The following is a 23549-nucleotide window of genomic DNA, read 5'->3' as shown; positions in this document are numbered from 1 at the left end:
GGCGCCATGCGTAATGAGATCATTGCTCTGTCATCTGTCATGACCTCTAGCTATGCTTTCTCTCGGCCGGTTTATCATGTCTATCTTTGTCCTGACCCAATGTTCTGTTCTAAGCCTGTGATTGGTCAACATCATTGTCTTGCATACTCCATTTCTTGTGCATACATTTTGGTTCTGGCCTCTATATATGTCTTTCAGATGTGCATTGGGTGTGTTCCCTTTGTCATGATCAATCACTAGAGCTTTTGAATTTTAAAATGTCCTGAAATAATTAAAAAAAATTGAAAAATGTCCTGAAATAATTCAAAAAAATTGAAAAATGTCTTGAAATAATCATTAAAAAAATTGAAAAATGTCTTGAAATAATTCAAAAAAAATTGAAAAATGTCCTTAAAAAAATCTCTAAAAATCAAATAATGTCCTAAAAAAATCTCTAAAAATCAAATAATGTCCTGAAAAATTCCCTAAAAAAATCATATTAAGTCTTGAAAAAAATGAACACAAAAAAATTGTAAAAACTCGAAAAGAAAAACAAAAAAAAAAATATATATCCCTTTTGTGCATAAGACAAATCACTGAGCATCCCTCCAACGACACGCAATCCAACACTGTGCTTTACTGCAAATCATGCATTAACAGATGAACTTTTCAATCAAACCAGACATTCAAACTGATCATAATTGTCATATCAATCAATCAACATCAATCTCATCTGTCCCTGTCACTACTATCATCGGTCTTATACAAGGTGTGGTATACTTGAAACCAGACTGTGTCCTGTCTTAGATGGGGTACTGCATGTCCTGAAACTAGACAACATGATCGTCCTATTAGCACTTTTAGCTTTCGACAATGAAGATCAAGATGTTTGTTTGACTTGTTGGAATTTGTGCATCTCATCTTTTTACTGATTTATCTTTGTCTTTGATCATGTTCCTATGTTTCTTGATGATGTCACTGAGTGATTTAGAGTGACTGGGATGGTTCATGGTCCCTTTCTTTTTTGTTGTGATTGTTGTTTGTCTGTAATGTGTTTGTCTTTTGCAAAAAGGGTTGCATTTCAGCTCTAGCCTTCAATGCCATGATGCTATGCATCCATTTTGCTACATTAAAATAAAGGTTCTCACCTACAAAGTGCATTCCTGAAAGTAAGTTTTTCTTCATCTCTAACTATCCTTTGTCTCATTCCTTCTTACTAACACTTCTTTCATCAATTTGGATAGTCAGTTCGGTCTAGTGCTCTGATTTTTCCACACACATATGCTACATCCTGCATCCATTTGGTTAGTACATTTGCATTACATCAAGCCTCACATCAAGCATTTTATCCATTTCATATTATAAATGCATCAAAAACACATAAAAAATACATCCATACATGTTCCATAATGGTACATAAACAGTACATAAGTCATCCATACATAGAAAACAACTATAAGTCATAACACATTGCATTCCATCATATCGATGCATATCATATCATATATCCAAATAATATCGGAGTACAAAATTGGACTGTCTGTCCTAAGTATGGCCCGCAGGCTGACTATAAAATATCACGCTACATAATGTCAAACTACATCTATCCATCATAAGGATCATGTGCCTCTATCACTGGGTGCTCCCTCTGTCCTCCTCATCCCTACCATGTCTCAAGGATGATGTCCCTCCTGGTCCTAGCTATGGTGGTCTCATAGGTCCACTCACCCCCATGCTGCTCAACGACCTCCGAGAGCGTGCCCTGCTCTCTATCCTCGATCGTGCCTGATATGAAGCTGCTCTCTGCTCTAGTGGAACTACACTCTCATATAATGTCCTCCAATGGTGTATCTCCTCTCCGGTCTCTACCAACATCTATGCCATCTCACGTGCACTAGCATCCCTAATCGACCCAATATACTCAGTGACTCTCTGTTCTTCTCACTGTGCCTAAGCTATTGCTGTATCTTGAGCTCCTATAAGTCTAGCTATCTCCACTCTGAACTGATCCTGCTCTGTCCTCAAGATGGCATTCTATCTTTCTAAAGTCGCAATGTGATCATGCTGACTCACTATGGTAGCCCCGCACATTTCCACTCCTCTATCCTAGCTGTCTCTGGCTCTATGGGTATATCCTGCAATGACTCCTGCTCGCCTGAATCTAGCTCATAATCATCTTCCCCATCATCATCTCCATCCTCATCATCCCCCTCATCCTCATCACCACCCTCATCCTCCTTGTCCTCATCATCTCCCTCCTCCTCTCCTGGAAGTGGGAAGTCCTCCTGTCTCCTCGATACTGGAATATTAGGATCTGTCAATGGCACTAGCCATCGTCGTGCAAACCATCTCTCATACTCCTCTGTCATCCTGGCATCCTCCACATTTGATCTCCAATCCCACTATCTTTGTTGTAGCTATGTGAAGTCAACATATGCTGTGTGGGTGAATCATACTCCCCCATTGACTCATCTCTTTGTAAGATCGGGCAAAGTGTGCAGTCCTCCTAGGTACATCCTGCCTCTATCCAAACTGTCATCTGACTCTCTCTAGCTGGTACATCTTAATCACTCTTTGGCAATTCACTAGTCACCCAATCAGGTACCTCTTCTGTCTACAATATGGTAGCTCATCACTATCATCTGACCATCCAAGGCAATCATGATATGGCCTCCATGTGAACTCTCTCAGTCTATCTAGCTCGTGTCACCAATACAATATGTATCCAAAAGGACCCTATCTCAGTGCTCCCCCATAGCAGTACATATATGGTCGATGTGGTAATACCTATCTCTTTGCAATCGGTCGACATATGGCTATGTGCTTGAATTCCCATACCTATAACAATGTGACTCCACAGCTCAAAGTCTGCACTCCCTGATATGCTATCTAATGCAACTGAAAATACAGCATAGCTAGTACACATGGTCCCCATGCGTACACCATCCCCTCCATCACCATTCGCTCTAGCACTCTTCCCCATCCAATCAGGAATCCATGTCCTCGTCTATCTCCTGCTAGTAGACATGCTATCACCACTGCTATCACCACATATCATCGATCATACTTTGATGCCATGGTCTCCTAGCCGATCTCCCTCTCTATGATATCCAGATCATCTGCATCGCACTCAAATAATCTACACAAAGCATCTCTCCCTATCACTGGGTCATGCTCTATCATCTCCCCATGAATCAGAATGTGGAGGATATGCCATACATCCTCTAGTGTCACCGTCGCCTCTCTAGTCGCCAAATGGAAAGAGGAAGTCTCTGAATGCCATTGCTCTGCCAATACGGTAAGTAGTCCAGTGTTTTCCCTAATCTCGGGCATGAATGTGATATAGTATATTCCAAGTCCTACTAATGTATCTCTGTCCATGCTCCTGAGTCTATGTCGTAACATGAAGCAGTCTGGTCGGTTCTCCTGCGTGATCAATGGATACTGTCGACTCTACATCACAATTGGGGCATATTTTGTCAATTTTAGGGTTTTCTCCTACAGGTTGCATTTCCTCATTTCATCCACAAATCAGGGTGTTTCTAATCTCTTTTGACCTATCCTACCCTTATCCCCCCTTTTTGGCTCATTTGTATGCCATTTTTGACTAAATTAGGGTTCACAATGCACAACTGCGCCTGTGTGATAAGTCATGTGCCTGTGTAACACAACCTACGCCTGTGTCCCCTACACAAGTGCAAAAGACCCTACACAAGCATAGAATTCACCCTACACAAGCACAGAAGTCAGTTTTTGCATTCCCTGTGGGCCTCGCAATGTCCTGCAAGCCAGTCAAATTCATAAAATTGAAAATATGGGTTTTTGAGATACATACTGTTGCTCCCACATCGTCTGATCGTCTATTCGTGCGTACACATTCTCTGAGGTGATCTGCCATTGGAATGTTCACCATCTCTCTGCAAGTGTCCTTTTCCAGAGCAACAAATCCTCCTCTTTGGCTAGTGCAAATGAGCAATTTTCACTCTCTTTGTCTCATTTAAAGATCTTTGTCAGTGCATAGATGGATGTGCACCCTCTCCATCTTATGCTGGTTGTGCTTTTTTGCATCATCAATTGCTTGTCGTTTGTGTATCCGATCTTTGATTGTTAGTCCATTCGATCCTATCATTTTTATCGATCAATTGGCCTACTTTCAGCATGTTTTCAGCCAATTCCTCGAGGGGGCATGCATATGTCATTGTCAATTGTTTGGGGCATTTTCATTAGCGTTCTTTGAAACAACGCTTAAAATCATATTGTCTCAAAGAGGGGCAAAATGTAGACGTCTAAAAATGGTCAATGCTTGCGAAATCATACTTTATCATTTGCACATTGCCTTATTTTAGGGTTTTTGCGTCGCATTAACATTTCTCCTATGATTCGCACTTGGTCTTTATCATTTGCGAGCATCGAGTCTTTCTTCTGCATTTCTTCATTTGTCTCACTTTCGAATTTGGTCTTGTCGATAGCAATATTTGTCATGATTTTGGTCACTCTTATCTTGCCGTATCAATGTGCAAGCTCATTTTTCATCATTTTGAACATCATCAATCCTAATTAGGGTTTTGTCCTCTTATCAATCTTGTCATTTTACAATCTATTTTGTCATCAATCCTTGTCTTCTTGTCAATTTTGTCATTTTGTGATCTATTATCACTGATTAAAAATGGGCTATTCTTTTCCCATGTTTGGCTATGGTTTGTTGAAATTTTGAATAGGGTGCAGTTTCAAATGCTTCAGCTTTGTTCTAGACCTCAAGGGTTTAAGGGTTTTTGATTTTAGATCCTCTTGTGTTTGTTTTGAACCCTCTAGTTTCTAATCTTTTGTTACTTTATTCACTTAAGTAATGGGTCATGGGGTCGTAGGAAGTGTTCCCCCTTGTTTGCCTAGGCGGTCATGTTAATTAATTAAAAAATATATGCCTCATATGTTTTTCTCTTAAAGTTGTCAGGCCCAGTAACTAGTGCACATCTCGTGGGTGGATCCATGGCTTGCATTATTTCGCTAGGCAAAGTTGTGCGTAATTTAAAATTAGCGAAGTTGCAAAAATGACATGGCATGCCACATAGATGGTCTAGCTGGTTGATGATAGTGAGTAGAATGGCGGCACATGGCACAAGTCACAACAGTCAATGGGTCGGGATTGAAGGCTAAAAGGTAGGCCCCAGAGGTGAGTCAGGTCGCAATCAGGAGATGACCTGGTGGGTATAGCTGTCAAGAATAAATTGTGGCCGAGTGGCTTTCTCTTGGCAAATAACAAAGTGACAAGTCAGCTCTGATGATGATTAGACACCAGGTGTTCATAGTGAGTCAGCGGGCCCACCCCTCCTGAAAGCCTTTTTAGATGATTAAAAGCCGATCAACTTAAGAGATGATCCAACTGCTCGCACTATTTTGCAAGGGTAAGATGCTCGTTCTTTATACCCCACGAAATAGCGAGAGTGCATGAGAGTCGTCCATGTGTCTGGCAACACGTGGTCTAAGAAGAAAGTGTGTGCCCACCAAGGTGGAACCGGCGGTATAAAGGAAAGACACGCGACAAGTATCAAGTGGAATGCAAAGGAAATTTCAAGGCCAATGGTCAGGTGCCACATGGTATCATGTAGCCAATAAAGAAGCAGGACCCAGCATGAAGCCAAAGCTGTTAGTTAATCTAACGCTCGATCAAGTTTCTTTTGATCCGACGTTTGGTGCTATTTCGCAGGACCAAGCTGCCCGATAGTTATGCTTCACGAAGTTGTGAAAGAGAAAAATGAAACACTTGGAGGAACATTGTGACCCATTGGAGTGAAAAATACAAATTCTCATATGAATTCAATTTTGAAGGGATGACCGAAGCATGCGGAATCAATGTTATAGTTAAGGCCCTGAGTACAATATTTGATTTCCTATCAACCGAGTGAGGATATCTTTTAAAGAATTTTGCAGAAGAGTGGATGCAGAGTTATTTTCTTTAGGTACAGAGCAAGTCGATTCAGTTGTAGAGCAAATTCCTTCAAGCGAAGAACAAGTTCTCTTGTATTCTTGTGTAGCAATTCCTGTGTAGTGTTTTAGATAAAATAATTGATTCGTCACAGAATTGTTTAAAAGTGGTATTCATTTCTTACATTTTCAAAATGGCTCCTAAAAGAGAATTTTTTAGCAAAGTTAACTATTCAGAAAGGAGTGTCTATGATGATTTTTTAGAATAGTTGACGTTGTCAACTAATTAGGCATCAAAGGCAAAAGAATTAGTGCCCAAGGCTCCCCGTTTAAAGATAGGAGAAGGATTATATGACAAGGGTAACTCGTTGAGAGACCTACAGGTTGGATTGTCTGGGTTGGGGTTGTTTAAAGTTGGATTTGGAATGAGAAATTCTCCTACCCCACAAAACATTATCTGGGAATTAGATGTTGGGAAATTAGTAGTCCCAGGGGTATTTATGGACATAGATCTGTTGACCCAAATTGCGCTCAACTATGATTCAGTCACAAGAAGCATTCAGGATATAAATGGGAAGACCCTTGTTGAGATTAATGCTGAAGAGTTCAGGAAAGCTTTTGGGCTTAATGAGTTCACCAATTTTCTAGAACCTATAAATTTCACATCATTAGCCTAAATTTACGGTGCACAGAGGAGTCATCTTAGGAATGGACCTCTCATGGAGTTTTCTGTGAAGATAGGAGGGTTAACAGTTGTAGGACCCAATACACAAGAGCCATTTTCATTAAGTATGTTCACCTTGAGGGCTAAAGGAATGTATTGGGCACTTTGCCAAGTTTTGGGAGAAGATGCTAAAGCAAATATACCAAATCATTACCTGTTAATGATTTCTCAGATTTTGAATCCTTCTCTCACAATTACATTTGATTATGCCTCTTTCATTGCTGATGCTATTCATGAAGGGTTAATAGGAATCAAGAATGGAAAGGTGGATAGGATTTTCGGATGGTACTCACTCCTGATGCATCTTTTTCTCTTCAAAGGTGGTGATTACTTCGCCAGTGGACTAGACCTTGTTAAGGAGAAAGAAGGAGAAAAAATGCCAGTACAATTATGGAGTACTGTGTTATCAAGGGATAGAGAGGATGCCAATTTTTTGAAGTTTGATAAATATTTTGCATCCAAAATAAGGACTCTCCTCTGCTCTAAGAACTCAAGAATCCCCAAAGTTCTTCTGGAATTCATAAGACCAAAAGAATTCGCAAAGAACATAAAAATTGTTAATAACTGGGGTGACATTTATTTGTATCCAGTCTCCACAGTTTTTAGAGTGTTTGGTTTCAGAGGCACCCCATTTTTGCTACCTTACTAGGTCCCTCTCAAAGTGGGAATTGCAAAGATCCTTAGACAAATCGGTGGTTTGTAGGAGGCAGAGTTGACAGGCAGGGGTAAAGGGACTATTTTCCCTACAGCTACCATAACCCACCAATTTGTAATAACAAAGGGAGGCTGGAATTGCTTTGAGGATTTCCTCAAGCCTTATCATTTGTCCACTGCAGTGTCTAGATGTGCTAATCCAGAAGACTTCTTCAACAGTATGTTTAGAAAGAAGGTAGCATGCAGAGGTAGGCCTCATCAATTCAAGTTTCTTGAAGACCTCATCAGAAATGAGTTTGATCTAGATGAGTAGGAGCTAAGGAAAGAGAAGTGGGTGGCTTATAAGAAAGCCTTGGATTTTGTGTATCAGTTTGATGCCAGCTATGACCCATTGTCTAGCTTTTTCCCATTGGAGGAGAAAATAAAGTTTTTGATTATTTGCTTTGAAGATGTGATGCAGACACTGAAGGAGAAGAGGGAAGCTATAATCAAGAGCAACCCTGAGAAGGCAAGAATTATCCTAAGTAGGTCATCTTCCAGGAAAGCAATCCCTCTTGGTGATTATACACTGCATAAGAAATCCAGTTATAGTGTGTTGATGCCTACAACAGGGGAGCCCTCTACCTCCAAAGGAAAGAGGAAGATACAAGATGTGTCATGCCCAAAATTTAGGGCAAAAATAGAATGATTTTTTTTTTTATAAAATACTAATTAATTAATAAGTTCGCTCACACGACAAGCGTTAATGAAATTCCCATAACTGTATTCAAGCTAATTCTGAAACAAACCAAGCATCGATAAAAGTGGCGTAACAGTCCATTGGACTCCAAAGAATAATCCACATATTTCCCTTCTAGTGTAACCTGAGATCGTATTACCTGACCAACCTCTGCATACCATCCATCCTCTGGCAAGTGCTGAAGTATACGGTCTCTCAAATCCATGCCCATGGATATGGTGTAAACCTCATGACGTCTCCTACTCAAGGCATCTGCAACTACATTTTCCTTTCCTTTGATGTAGTGAACGTCAAAATCATATTCGCACAAGAACTCCATCCATCTCCTCTGACGTGCATTAAGGTTCGGCTAAGTAATGATGTACTAAAGACTCTAATGATCTGAATGCAGCGCGAAGTGATGTCCTAAAAGGAAGTGTCTCCACCTCACAAGTGCATGCACTACTGCTGTGAGCTCAAGGTCATGAGTGGGATAATTAAGTTTATGAGTCTTAAGTTTCCTAGACTCAAAAGCTATGGCCCTACCATCCTGCATAAGAACTGCCCCTAAACCCTCTAGGGAAGCATCTGTACAAACCATGAAGTCAGCTGAAAAAATCTGGTAAAACAAGAATAGGAGCGCTAGTAAGTGCCTTCTTGAGTTCCTGAAAGGCCTTCTCACACTTCTCTGTCCACTCAAATTTCTTCCCTTTATGCTGAAGAGAAGTAATAGGGTGTGCGACTCTGGAGAAACCCTCGACAAAACGTCGGTAATACCCTGCTAAACCCATGAAACTCCTGACCTCTGTCACACTGGTAGGCACTGGCCAATCCATAATAGCCCTAATCTTTGATGGGTCAACTGAGATCCCATCACTGGAAATAACGTGCCCAAGGTACTTGACCTTAGACCAAAAGAAAGCACACTTCGATAGGCTACCAAACAACTGGTTATCCTGCAAACACTGCAATACCTATTTCAGGTGCTCCTCATGCTCCTTCTCATTCTGAAAATATATCAGTATATCATCGAGGAATACAATAACAAAACGGTCCAGAAAGGTACGGAACACCCCAATCATGAGGCTCATAAAAACTGTTGGGGCATTCGTAAGTCCAAAGGGGACTACGGTAAACTCATAGTGACCATATCTAGTGCGAAATGTGGTCTTGTGGATATCACTTTCCACTATTCTCAACTGATGGTATCCTGACTTCACATCTATTTTGGAAAAGACTTTGGCACCCTGAAGCTGGTCGAATAAATCATCAATTCTGGGCAAAGGATATCGGTTCTTGATGGTTACTTTATTTAGCTGTCGATAATCCATACACAATCAGAGAGATCCATCCTTCTTCTTAACGAAGATGACTGGTGCACCCCACGGGGATACGCTAGGACGGATATGACCCTTCTCAAGAAGTTCCTCGAGTTGAATTTTAAGTTCATTAAGCTCATTTGTGGTCATTCTATAAGGTGCTCTGGAAACTGGCTCGGCTCTTGGTACTAGGTCTATATGAAAATCAATCTCTCTGTGGGGAGGCATTTCTGGTAACTTTGAAGGAAATATATCTGAATATCCCTTAAGGATAGGATGGTCATTGAGAGATGTTTCTTTTTCCTCCTCTTCTCCTTTGTCACTGATAGTGATAGCAAAAAGTTGACATCCCTTCCGCATGCTCCACTTAAGCTGCATTGCGAAAATCATGCGAAGAGACACGGGCCTCTGAATTCCGGTAATAACTATGGGCGAACCATGATCATCCTCACACTCGATCTTTTTTAGGCGGCAATCCATCTTGGCCCTGTGAGCATAAAGCCAATCCATGCCAAGTACGATTCCATAAGATCCAAGTGGAGTCACTCTAAGGTCTACTAAAGTGGTGGACTTGCCAATCTGCAGCTGACATGCCCTAACCTCTGATTCCACTGACACTCTAGCCCCTGAAGCTAATTCCACTTCCCAACTGACACCCTGTCTAGTTGCCACTAGCCTGCAACGCTCCACAACCAATGGAGATATAAAGGAGTCAGTAGCTCCTGAATCAAACAAAATAGATACATTGTTACCTTTGATTATACCTGTAGATTCGATAACCATGGCCTGATGCTCAGCCTGGCGGTTGTCAACCGCTGTGAATACTCTATGGGACCTGCCCATATCACCAACTGTCGGCTCTGAAGAGGCCATCCACTGACTCCCTGCTACCTGTCCCTGAGGGCAATCCCTCGCCATATGCCCCATGGCTCCACATGTAAAGCAAGCACCCCGTGCCTGGAACTAGGCACCCTGAGGCCTAGAGAATGCCTGACCTCCTGTCCTACTGGATCCGCTGTACCCACCCATGGAGGACTGTTGAGTCCTCATCGGCTGTGTGTACTGCCCCTGTGCTCTCTGATCACGTTTCTATCCCTGAGTCTGCCACTGTTTGGGCTTGGAGCCCTGGTGATACTGTGGAGGCTTCTGCCTCTGGTTCTGTGGTGTTTGTTGTGGAGGAGGGGGTTTGGAGAACCCCTGAGAATTTTGGTTGTTTCCTTTCCAATGTGGTTTCTGGAATCCATAAGTCTGAGGTGTAGGATTTTGGTTCTGAAACTGATCCCTATTGTCCTGTGGTCTAACCTGAATTTCCTCGGCAATCAGTGCCTTCTCTACAGCAACCCGAAGGCTCTCTGGGATGGACATCCTAACAGGCCCGGCTATACCGGCATTTAATCCCTTGATGAAGTGGTTTACAAGAAGTTTCTCATCCTTAAGATAATCTACATATGGCAACAACTCAAAGAATTTACTCTCATACTGGGTTACTGACAAGCCTTTTTGTTGGAGATCGTGAAATTCGTCTATACGACGCTGCCTGAAGTGTTCTGATAGGTACCTCTTATGAAACATTTCTGTGAATATCTCCCAAGTGAGTGTATCAGGAACTAATCCGCATTTGTACTCTTCCTATCTCCACCAGGTGGAGGATGTTCCTCTCAGAAGATGAACTACAACACGTGCTTTCAAGTTGCTCTCATAAGAATGCAATGCAAAGCACCTCTCAAGACTCAGAAGCCATGCCTCGACCTTTACTAGATCTGTAGAACCTCCAAAGGATGGTGGTTGGAGGTGCATGACCTCCCTGATGAGATCCCCTGGATCTCAATGAGCTCTCTCAAAATAAACTGGTTCCACCGCTGGAGGTGGTCCTAGCATGTACACAGACTCTGGCTCGTTACCACCCTGACTCTCTATAGGAATTGGAGCTGGGCTCCTACTTCGTTCTCTATCAACAGATCTATGACTCCCAGAGTCATGACTCCTAACCTGAGGGTTCTCTGCTGGGATCCTTTCCTGAACTATGCCAATAAGATTCTGAATGGCTGTTAAGAGGTCTTGGTTAGGTTCATTTGGCTATTCGGTAGGTGCTCCTGGGTTCTCCTCTGGAATCGATATCTCCCTCTCTACCTCATCGCGTACTAAGCGCACATGTCTAGGACCCCGTCCGCGCTTGGGAGCTTGTCGTGTCGTCGGAGGCATCCTAAGAGGAAAATAAGGCAAAACAATTAATTTATTTCTTTTAGAATAAATTCAATTAAATCCGAAAATCAATTTAACAAAATAATTTTAAATATTCTAAGGCGAAATGTAAGTGAGTAAGGTTCCTAGTGTGGAAACCTTGCTCTGATACCAAAATGTCATGCCCAAAATTTAGGGCAAAAATGGAACGATTTTTTTTTTTTATAAAATACTAATTAATTAATAAGTTCGCTCACATGACAAGCATTAATGAAATTCCCATAATTATATTTGAGCTAATTCTGAAACGAACCAAGCATCGATAATTTGTTTAATTCTAATTGCGGAAAACTAACTGGTTTAAATTTATCTCCACGAGATACCTAGTCATTATGTTTATTAAAACAATCACACTAAAGAAATAGGAGAGGAAAATTAATTCAATCTCCAATATGACCATATAGTCTAAACAACCATTTTAAAATTTTAATGCTCTAATTAAATTAACTAGGGCAATATTAAGCATTTAACTTGCTAAATACATTTAAATTTTATAAGACCAGGCTTTATTAATAAATTTGTATATTCTTTTTTTTTCTTTTACTACCTATGAGAAACCAATTCAGAGGTATTTAAATATTTAAATCTCTATTAATTACTTACTCCAAATATAACCAGAATTATATATATATATATCTTAATTCTTCTAAAATAACTTTCCATAATAATAAACAATATTTTCCCAACCCTAATTAGGGTTCTATTTTTTTTATAATATATTATCAACTCTAAACTATCATGTAAAATTTAATTCATTTACCCTAGCCCTACCCGGGCTAGGGCTTAATCCATTTTTTTTTTCTTACCACTGAGTGTTTTTGACAGGGCCGAAACCCCAAGGCGGCGGCCATTTTCATTGCAGGTTCGAAGAAGGCGACAGGGAGGGCCGAGGCGCCACTGTGTGGGCGCTGCGGCACCACTGTGTGTCCACACAGTGGGCACCGCTAGTGGCTCACACCAATGTGTGGCCACATAGTGGCGGCCGCGGCCGTCCACTATGTGTCCACACAGTGGGAGCCGAGCAGCCCGCACTGTGTGTTCACACAGTGGGCGCCGCGTGACCCTCACTGTGCGTACACACAGTGCGGCCCGCGTGGAACCCAAATCTCTTTTTTTTTTTAATTTATATTTTTTTAAAAAATATATTATATATATATATGTATATGTATTTATATATATATATTTATATTTAGATAAATTTATATATATAAAAGTTTTAAGGGTGAATATATATAAAAATATATATATATATTTTTTAATAAGATTTACATACAAAATTTTAAACAGAATAACAATGGGAAACACATTATGTAAATCCAAAATTACATGTGCACAAATAAACATTTAAGTGTATATATATATATATATATATATATATATAACTTAGGCTCTTTTATTTATTTATTCTAATTGCTGATAAAAGAAATAGAAGTAGATCTTTTGCTAAACTTCTATTCTAACACTTTTTTTTTTTTTAAAAATACATCATACTATTCTAAATAAAACACATTCATTGATTTTTCCACTAATAAAACAATTACTTAAAACACTCTTATATTTTTTTTTTAATACTTAAAATTCTTCAGCAAAATAACTCATACTTTTCAACAAGTAGAATATAGATAAAATTTATTTGAAACTAATTTTTCCATAATACAAAAGAAACTTTTACATGCAACTCAAAGAGGCTTTTCTCTTTTTCTGAAACCCAAATAGAAGTAGAAATAAAACAAGCTTTTACAACTCTAAGATATTCTGCATATTTACAAGATGTTTCCTTTCTTAGCTACAACAATAAAACTCAAGTCTATTTTCAAGAATTACAACTTGCCTCTCACTTCTATGAATGAGGGCATACTTCTGAATCAAATTAAAACAAATATTTGCAACTGGATTTAAGTATCTTCAACAATAATCTTCTGTGTCTTTTCATGGTTCCTATTCTCTTTCTCCTAACTTTCCTGCATAATAGAAAACACAAATATAACCACGGAGTGCTCACTTCCCAGCCTAGGCTAACTGGTAGCCACCCCCGAGCTTGGAGAACCAATTCCTAGATGGGTAACATACAGGCAATGCATACAGATAATCAGACACACTCCCAACTTGGCTTCACAACACCACACTTTGGTGATGATCTTTTCAAAGGGTGGTAGTGGACCAATACCCTAAGGAGAATTGCAAGTATGAAATAAACAAGAAGCCACCTCATAGCACAATAAATATATCAAGAATCTCAACCCCTTATTCCTTACGGCCCCCAAAGGCATTCTAGCCTTATATCCCTCCTTATGATCCCCATTGCACAAACAGGCCATGCAGCAAGGGTCACACAAAGATCCCTTGTGATCGCTCTCAAAAGAGAGTCTCTCACTCGAGGGTTGTCACTGCTACCACCCACAAGATCCTCTTCTCTCCCAAGAGAAAGAGGTCTTGAGGAAACTCCCAAAACACAACACAAATCATAATGCAAAAATACCAAAAGATTTTTCAACAAATACATTCAAGAAACATAGATTCCTTACACCAACAAAGTTCTCGACATAAGCAAGAAGAAGACATTATAATGAATAACTGAAACCAACCTTAATCTGCCCAAAGGTATTATGATATTTGATGAAGAGATGCCCAATCCACGAATCTTTTTCCTTCTACCCTTAAACAATTTTTCTATTCCATAACATTATTTTCTTTTCAAAATTTCTCTTGTCTCCAAAAATAGAGAGTGGGTGATTACCCTCAAAATCTCAAAATCTTGCTTAAGAAGCTCACTCTCTAAGTTCTCACAAGTTTCTAAAAACCAAAAGGGAAAGAAAGGAAAAATGCAAAAAGACTCCCATTCGAATAAGAAAAATCTAAATTAGATTTAAACTTCTAATTTTCAATTTTCGTACAACTCAAAAAAGCCAATTTTTAAAGCATTAAAAAGATCATTATAAAGTAGAAACTTGCCTAAAATTACCTCTAACCCCTAGGTATACCTTATGGGCTTTAGGAAACCCTATTAAACTACCCCTAGGTGTTCATTTAACCCATTTTAAACCCCTCTGAAGTTTATTTTCGGGTCAAACATAAGTTGACCACCCCAAATATTATATTCCCAAAGTATTTATGACAACACATTATTTTATTTAAGAAGAACTATAATTTAAACACTTTCCCACCAAGAGACAAAATAAAACATTTAAATTTAAATCCACACGTGTCAAGTGACACAAATAAAACACTTTTACAAAAATAAAACATGAAATTGTCTCTTGTGGTTTTTACACAATAAATTTAAATAACACTTAACACTCATGCAGCATATACTGTTACGAATAAAATACAACACAAACGGGGTGTTGTCTCTCCAAATAGACAAACCCTGGCTTACGAACATACATAAGTCTAGGTTTGGTTCTCCGTAATTTTCCATGGTCACATGGTAAATTTCCTACGCATCTCAATTTACACATTAGTACTTCCAAATATCCATATATAATATAATTCAATAATATAACAATACACATCATTACTTGCATACAATTTTCATCTGCACAGATTGAATACATCTTTTATCAAGCAAATTCATATAAGCAATTTCATCCCAATTCACATAAACTAAACATACATCATAGTTCTATATTCAGAGTAAAGTCCTGCAAATTCAATAACGACATCTATCATTGCAATATCATCCTATCTAACAATCATGTAGTGTTCTATCTCATAAAGCATATAAGTAAATCACCAAATCATAACAATGTTATCCAAATCCTGAAATCATATAAGTTCTAAGTCTCAAAAAGCATCAAAATAAAGTATCCATCATAGTCTAAATATAAAATCCACTGAATGTCAGACTGAGTCAAGGTGAGGCCTCACATCCTCCCCCTTTAGGTATGAACTTCCTCCTGGAGTTCATCAAAGAGGTGGGGGTACTCTGATCTTATACGTGTTGTGTCCTCCCATGAAGCCATAACCTCATCATAACAATCCCACTGGACCCTAACCTGGTCCAGCTCTCGACCTCGAAGGGCCAATGTCCAGCGTGCCAAAATGCAAATGGGCTCCAAAGCTAGTTGCCTGTCTGACTCCACCTGCAAGGCATCCCAATCTAAAATGTGAGACTCATCATAGATATACTTTCTCAAAATTGAAACATGAAACACATCGTGGAAGTGTGACAGGCTAGGTGGCAAAGCTAAACGGTAGGCAACTGGGCCTATCCTCTCCAAAATCTCAAAAGGTCCTACAAAGCGAGGTGCGAGCTTAGAACCCTTTCCATAACGGATTGGACTCTTATGCGGTCGCACTCTCAAGAAAACTCTGTCTCCAACCAAGTAGCTACGATCTATCCTCTTTGCATCGGCATATTTCTTCTGTCTATCTTGAGCCTCTCTGAGATGCTGCCTAATCAAATCCACCTGCTGTTCCATATCCCGAACTAACTCAGGACCAATAGCAACTCTATTCTCTATGCAATCCCAACTCAAGGGCGTCCTGCAAGGCCTGTCGTATAATGCCTGATAGGGTGGCATCCCCAAAGAAGTGTGATGCCCATTGTTATAGGCAAAGTCCACTAAGGGAAGATACTCCTCCCATTGGGTCTGATGATCCATGACGTACATATGAAGCATATCTTCTAACACCTGATTGACCCTCTCTGTCTGACCATTTGTCTCTGGGTGATAGGCTGTACTAAAATTGAGCTTAGTGCCCATAGTTGCCTGTAATGACTTCCAAAAGGAAGAAGTGAAAAGAGAATCCCTGTCAGAAATAATCTTGCGGGGTATGCCATGTAGTCTAACAATGTCTCGCAAGAACACCTGTGCTACTGCTGGAGCTGTGAATGTAGTACGAACTGGTGAAAAGTGAGCTACTTTGGTCAACTTGTCAACTGTCACCAAGATAGCATCATGGCAATGAGAAGACATAGGGAGATCAATGATGAAATCCATGGATATAGTATCCCACTTCCACTCTGGTATAGCATGAGACTGAAGCAACCCACCTGGATGGCGGTGCTCCGCCTTTACCAACTGACACTCGAAACATCAAGCTACTATCTCAGCAATGAGCTGTCGCATTCCCGGCCAATGATACAATTGCCTCAAGTCAGCATGCAACTTCTTAACCCCGGGATGCGCTGCATAAGGAGCTCTATGAGCTTCCGTGACAATGAACTCTCACAATCCCCCAGAGGAAGGTACATAAATGCACCCTCTGTGGCATAACAGTCCATCGAACTCCAAAGAATAATCCACATATTTTCCTTTTAGTGTAACCTGAGATCGTATTACCTAACCAACCTCTGCATACCATCCATCCTCTGGCAAGTGCTGAAGTATACAGTCTCTCAAATCCGTGCCCATGGATATGGTGTAAACCTCGTGATGTCTCCTACTCAAGGCATCTGCAACTACATTTTCCTTTCCTTTGATATAGTGAACGTCAAAATCATATTTGCACAAGAACTCCATCCATCTCCTCTAACGTGCATTAAGGTTCGGCTGAGTAAAGATGTACTGAAGACTCTGATGATTTGAATGCAACTCGAAGTGATGTCCTAAAAGGAAGTGTCTCCACCTCACAAGTGCATGCACTACTGCTGCAACCTCAAGGTCGTGAGTGGGATAATTAAGTTCATGAGTCTTAAGTTTCCTAGACTCGAACGCGATGGCCCTACTATCCTGCATAAGAACTACCCTTAAACCCTCTAGGGAAGCATCTATACAAACCATGAAGTCAGCTGAATGATATGGTACAACAAGGATAGGAGTGCTAGTAAGTGCCTTCTTGAGTTCCTAAAAGGCCTTCTCGCACTTCTCTGTCCACTCAAATTTCTTCCCTTTACGCTGAAGAGAAGTAATAGGGTGTGCGACTCTGGAGAAACCTTCGACAAAACGTCGGTAAAACTCTGCTAAACCCATGAAACTCCTAACCTCTGTCACACTGGTAGGCACTGGCCAATCCATAATACCTCTAATCTTTGATGGTTCAACTGAGATCCCATCACCAGAAATAACGTGCCCATGGTACTTGACCTCAGACCGAAAGAAAGCACACTTTGATAGGCTGCCAAACAACTGGTTATCCCGCAAACACTGCAATACCTGTTTTAGGTGCTCCTCATGCTCCTTCTCATTCCGAGAATATATCAGTATATCATCGAGGAACACAATAACAAAATGATCCAGAAAGGTACGGAACACCCCATTCATGAGGCTCATAAAAACTGCTGGGGCATTCGTAAGTCTGAAGGGGACTACGGTAAACTCATAGTGACCATATCTAGTGCGAAACGCGGTCTTGTGGATATCACTTTCCACTATTCTGAACTGATGGTATCCTGACTTCACATCTATTTTGGAAAAGACTTTGGCACCCTGAAGCTGGTCGAATAAATCATCAATTCTGGGCAAAGGATATCGGTTCTTGATGGTTACTTTATTTAGCTGCCGATAATCCATACACAATCGGAGAGATCCATCCTTCTTCTTAACGAAGATGATTGGTGCACCCCACGGGGATACGCTAGGATGGATATGACCCTTCTCAAGAAGTTCCTCGAGTTGAATATTAAGTTCATTAAGCTCATTTGTGGTCATTCTATAAGGTGCTCTAGAAACTGGCTCGGCTCCTGGTACTAGGTCTATATGAAAATCAATCTCTCTGCAGGGAGGCATTCTCGGTAACTCTGAAGGAAATACATCTGAATATCCCTTAAGGATAGGATGGTCATCGAGTGATGTTTCTTTTTCCTCCTCTTCTCCTCTATCACTGATAGTGATAGCAAAAAGCTGACATCCCTTCCGCATGCTCTGCTTAAGCTGCATTACGGAAATCATGCGAAGAGACATGGGCCTTTGAATTCCGGTAATAACTATGGGTGAACCATGATCATCTTCACACTCGATCTTTTTCAGGAGGCAATCCATCTTGACCCTGTGAGCATAAAGCCAATCCATGCCAAGTACGATTCCATAAGATCCAAGTGGAGTCACTCTAAGGTCTACTAAACTGGTGGACTTGCCAATCTGCAGCTGACATGCCCTAACCTCTGATTCCACTGACACTCTAGCCCCTGATGCTAATTCCACTTCCCAACTGACACCCTGTCTAGTTGCCACTAGCCCGCAATGCTCCACAACCAATGGAGGTATAAAGGAGTCAGTAGCTCCTGAATCAAACAAGATAGATACATTGTTACCTTTGATTATACCTGTAGATTCGATAACCGTGGCCTGATGCTTAGCTTGGCGGTTGTCAACCGCTGTGAATACTCTATGGGACCTGCCCATATCACCAACTATCGGCTCTGAAGCTGACTCCCTACTACCTGTCCTTGAGGGCAATCCCTCGCCATATGCCCCATGGCTCCACATGTAAAGCAAGCACCCCGTGCCTGGAACTGGGCACCCTGAGGCCTAGAGAATGCCTGACCTCCTGTCCTACTGGATCCACTGTACCCACCCTTGTTGGACTGCTGAGTCCCCATCGGCTGTGTGTACTGCCCCTCTGCTCTCTGATCACGTTTCTGTCCCTGAGTCTGCCACTGTTTGGGCTTGGAGCCTTGCTGATACTGTGAAGGCTTCTGCCTCTGGTTCTGTGGTGTCTGTTATGGAGGAGGGGGTTTGGAGAACCCCTGAGAATTTTGGTTGTTTCCTTTAAAATGTGGTTTCTAGAATCCATAAGTCTGAGGTGCGAGATTTTAGTTCTGAAACCGATCCCTATTGTCCTGTGGTTTGACATGAATTTCCTCGGCAATCAATGCCTTCTCTATAGCAACCCAAAGGCTCTCTGGGGCGGACATCCTAACAGGCCTGGCTATACCGGCATTTAATCCCCTGATGAAGCGGTTTACAAGAAGTTTTTCATCCTTAAGATAATCTACATATGGCAACAACTCAAAGAATTTACTCTCATACTGGGTTACTGACAAGCCTTTTTGTTGGAGATCGTGAAATTCATCTATACGATGCTGCCTGAAGTGTTCTGATAGGTACCTCTCACGGAATCTTTCTGTGAATATCTCCCAAGTGAGTGTATCAGGAACTGATCCACATTTTTACTCTTCCTGTCTCCACCAGGTGGAGGTTGTCCCTCTCAGAAGATGAACTGCAACACGTGCTTTCAAGTTGCTCTCATAAGAACCCAATGCAAAGCACCTCTCAAGACTCAGAAGCCATGCCTCGGCCTCTACTCTATCTACAGAACCTCCGAAGGATGGTGGTTGGAGGCGCATGACCTCCCTGATGAGATCCCCTGGATCTCGATGAGCTCTCTCAAAATAAACTGGTTCCACCACTGGAGGTGGTCCTGACATGTACATAGACTCTGGCTCGTTACCACCTTGACTCTCTACAGGAATTGGAGCTGGGCTTCTGCTTCATTCTCTATCAACAGATCTATGACTCCCAGAGTTATGACTCCTAACCTGAGGGTTCTCTGCTGGGATCCTTTCCTCAACTATGCCAATAAGATTCTGAATGGCTGCTAAGAGGTCTTGGTTAGGTTCATTTGGCTGTTCGGGAGGTGCTCTTGGGTTCTCCTCTGGAACCGATGCCTCCCTCTCTACCTCATTGCGTGCTAAGTGCACACGTCTAGGACCCCATCCGTGCTTGTGAGTTTGTCGCATCGTCGGAGGCATCCTAAGAGGAAAATAAGGCAAAACAATTAATTTATTTCTTTCAGAATAAATTCAATTACATTCAAAAATCAATTTAACAATTAATAAGTTCGCTCACACGACAAGCGTTAATGAAATTCCGATAATTATATTCGAGCTAATTCTGAAACGAACCAAGCATCGATAATTTGTTTAATTCTAATTGCGAAAAACTAACTGGTTTAAATTTATCTCCACAAGATACCTAGTCATTAAGTTTATTAAAACAATCACGCTAAAGAAATAGGAGAGGAAAATTAATTCAATCTCCAATATGACCATATAGTCTAAACAACCATTTTAAAATTTTAATGCTCTAATTAAATTAACTAGGGCAATATTAAGCATTTAACTTGCTAAATACATTTAAATTTTATAAGACCAGGCTTTATTCATAAATTTGTATATTCTTTTTTTTCTTTTACTACCTATTAGAAACCAATTCAAAGGTATTTAAATATTTAAATCTCTTTTAATTACTTACTCCAAATATAACCAGAATTATATATATATATATATATATATATATATATATATATATATATATATATATATATATATATATATATATATATATATATATATATATATATATATATATATATATATATATATATATATATATATATATCTTAATTTTTCTAAAATAACTTTCCAAAATAATAAACAATATTTTCCCAACCGTAATTAGGGTTCTATTTTTTTATAATATATTATCAACTCTAAACTATCATGTAAAATTTAATTCATTTATCCTAGCCCTACCCGGGCTAGGGCTTAATCCATTTTTTTTTTGCTTACCACTGAGTGTTTTTGACAGGGCCGAAACGCCAAGGCGGCGGCCATTTTCATTGGAGGTTCGAAGAAGGCGACAAGGAGGGCCGAGGCGCCACTGTGTGGGCGCACAGTGGGCGCCGCGGCACCACTGTGTGTCCACACAGTGGGCGCCGCTAGCGGCTCACACCATTGTGTGGCCACACAGTGGCGGCCGCGGCCGTCCACTGTGTGTCCACACAGTGGGAGCCGAGCGGCCCGCACTGTGTGTTCACACAGTGGGCACTGCATGGCCCTCACTGTGCGTACACACAGTGCGGCCCACGTGGAACCCAAATCTCTTTTTTTTTTTTAATTTATATATTTTTTTAAAATATATTATATATAAATATATATATATATATGTATATATATATATATACATATATATATATATATATTTATATTTATATAAATTTATATATATATATAAGTTTTAAGGGTGAATATATATAAAAATATATATATATTTTTTAATAAGATTTACATACAAAATTTTAAACAGAATAACAATGGGAAACACATTATGTAAATCCAAAATTACATGTGCAGAAATAAACATTTAAGTGTATATATATATATATAACTTAGGCTCTTTTATTTATTTATTCTAATTGCTGATAAAAGAAATAGAAGTAGATCTTTTGCTAAACTTTTATTCTAACACTTTTTTTTTTTTTTAAAAATACATCATACTATTTTGAATAAAACACATTCATTGATTTTTCCACTAATAAAACAATTACTTAAAACACTCATATTTTTTTTTTAATACTTAAAATTCTTCAGCAAAATAACTCATACTTTTCAACAAGTAGGATATAGATAAAATTTATTTGAAACTAATTTTTCCATAATACAAAAGAAATTTTTACATGCAACTCAAAGAGGCTTTTCTCTTTTTCTGAAACCCAAACAGAAGTAGAAATAAAACAAGCTTTTACAACTCTAAGATATTCTGCATATTTACAGGATGTTTCCTTGCTTAGCTACAACAATAAAACTCAAGTCTATTTTCAAGAATTACAACTTGCCTCTCACTTCTATGAATGAGGGCATACTTCTGAATCAAATTAAAACAAATATTTGCAACTGGATTTAAGTATCTTCAACAATAATCTTCTGTGTCTTTTCATGGTTCCTATTCTCTTTCTCCTGACTTTCCTGCATAATAGAAAACACAAATATGACCACGGAGTGCTCACCTCCCAGCCTAGGCTAATTGGTAGCCACCCCCGAGCTCAGAGAACCAATTCCTAGATGGGTAACATACGGGCAAACACATAGAAGGCAATGCATACAAATAATCAGACACACTCCCAACTTGGCTTCATAGCACCACACTTTGGTGATGATCTTTTCAAAAGGTGGTAGTGGACCAATACCCTGAGGAGAACTGCAAGTATGAAATAAGCAAGAAGCCACCTCATGGCACAATAAATATATCAAGAATCTCAACCCCTTATTCCTTATGCCCCCCAAAGGCATTCTAGCCTTATATCCCTCCTTATGACCCCCATTGCACAAACAGGTCATGCAGCAAGGGTCACACAAAGATCCCTTGTGATCGCTCTCAAAAGAGAGTCTCTCACTCGAGGGTTGTCACTGCTACCACCCACAAGATCCTCTTCTCTCCCAAGAGAAAGAGGTCTTGAGGAAACTCCCAAAACACAACACAAATCATAATGCAAAAATACCAAAAGATTTTTCAACAAATACATTCAAGAAACACAGATTCCTTACACCAACAAAGTTCTCGACATAAGCAAGAAGAAGACATTATAATGAATAACTAAAACCAACCTTAATCTGCCCAAAGGTATTATGATATTTGATGAAGAGCTGCCCAATCCATGAATCTTTTTCCTTTTACCCTTAAACAATTTTTCTATTCCATAACACTATTTTCTTTTCAAAATTTCTCTTGTCTCCAAAAATGGAGAGTGGGTGATTACCCTCAAAATCTCAAAATCTTGCTTAAGAAGCTCACTCTCTGAGTTCTCACAAGTTTCTAAAAACCAAAAGGGAAAGAAAGCAAAAATACAAAAAGACTCCCATTCGAATAAGAAAAATCTAAATTAGATTTAAACTTCTAATTTTCAATTTTCGCACAACTCAAAAAAGCCAATTTTTAAAGTGTTAAAAAGATCATTATAAAGTAGAAACTTGCCTAAAATTACCTCTAACCCCTAGGTATACCTTATGGGCTTTAGGAAACCCTATTAAACTACCCCTAGGTGTTCATTTAACCCATTTTAAACCCCTCTGAAGTTTATTTTCGGGTCAAACATAAGTTGACCACCCCAAATATTATATTCCCAAAGTCTTTATGACAACACATTATTTTACTTAAGAAGAACTATAATTTAAACACTTTCCCACCAAGAGACAAAATAAAACATTTAAATTTAAATCCACACATGTGTCAAGTGACACAAATAAAACACTTTTACAAAAATAAAACATGAAATTATCTCTTGTGGTTTTTACACAATAAATTTAAATAACACTTAACACTCATGCAGC

Source organism: Cryptomeria japonica, chromosome 6 (assembly GCF_030272615.1).
Source record: "Cryptomeria japonica chromosome 6, Sugi_1.0, whole genome shotgun sequence".
NCBI lineage: Eukaryota > Viridiplantae > Streptophyta > Pinopsida > Cupressales > Cupressaceae > Cryptomeria > Cryptomeria japonica.
The sequence above is the reverse complement of the archived record's forward strand: the minus strand, read 5'-3'. Positions refer to the sequence as shown.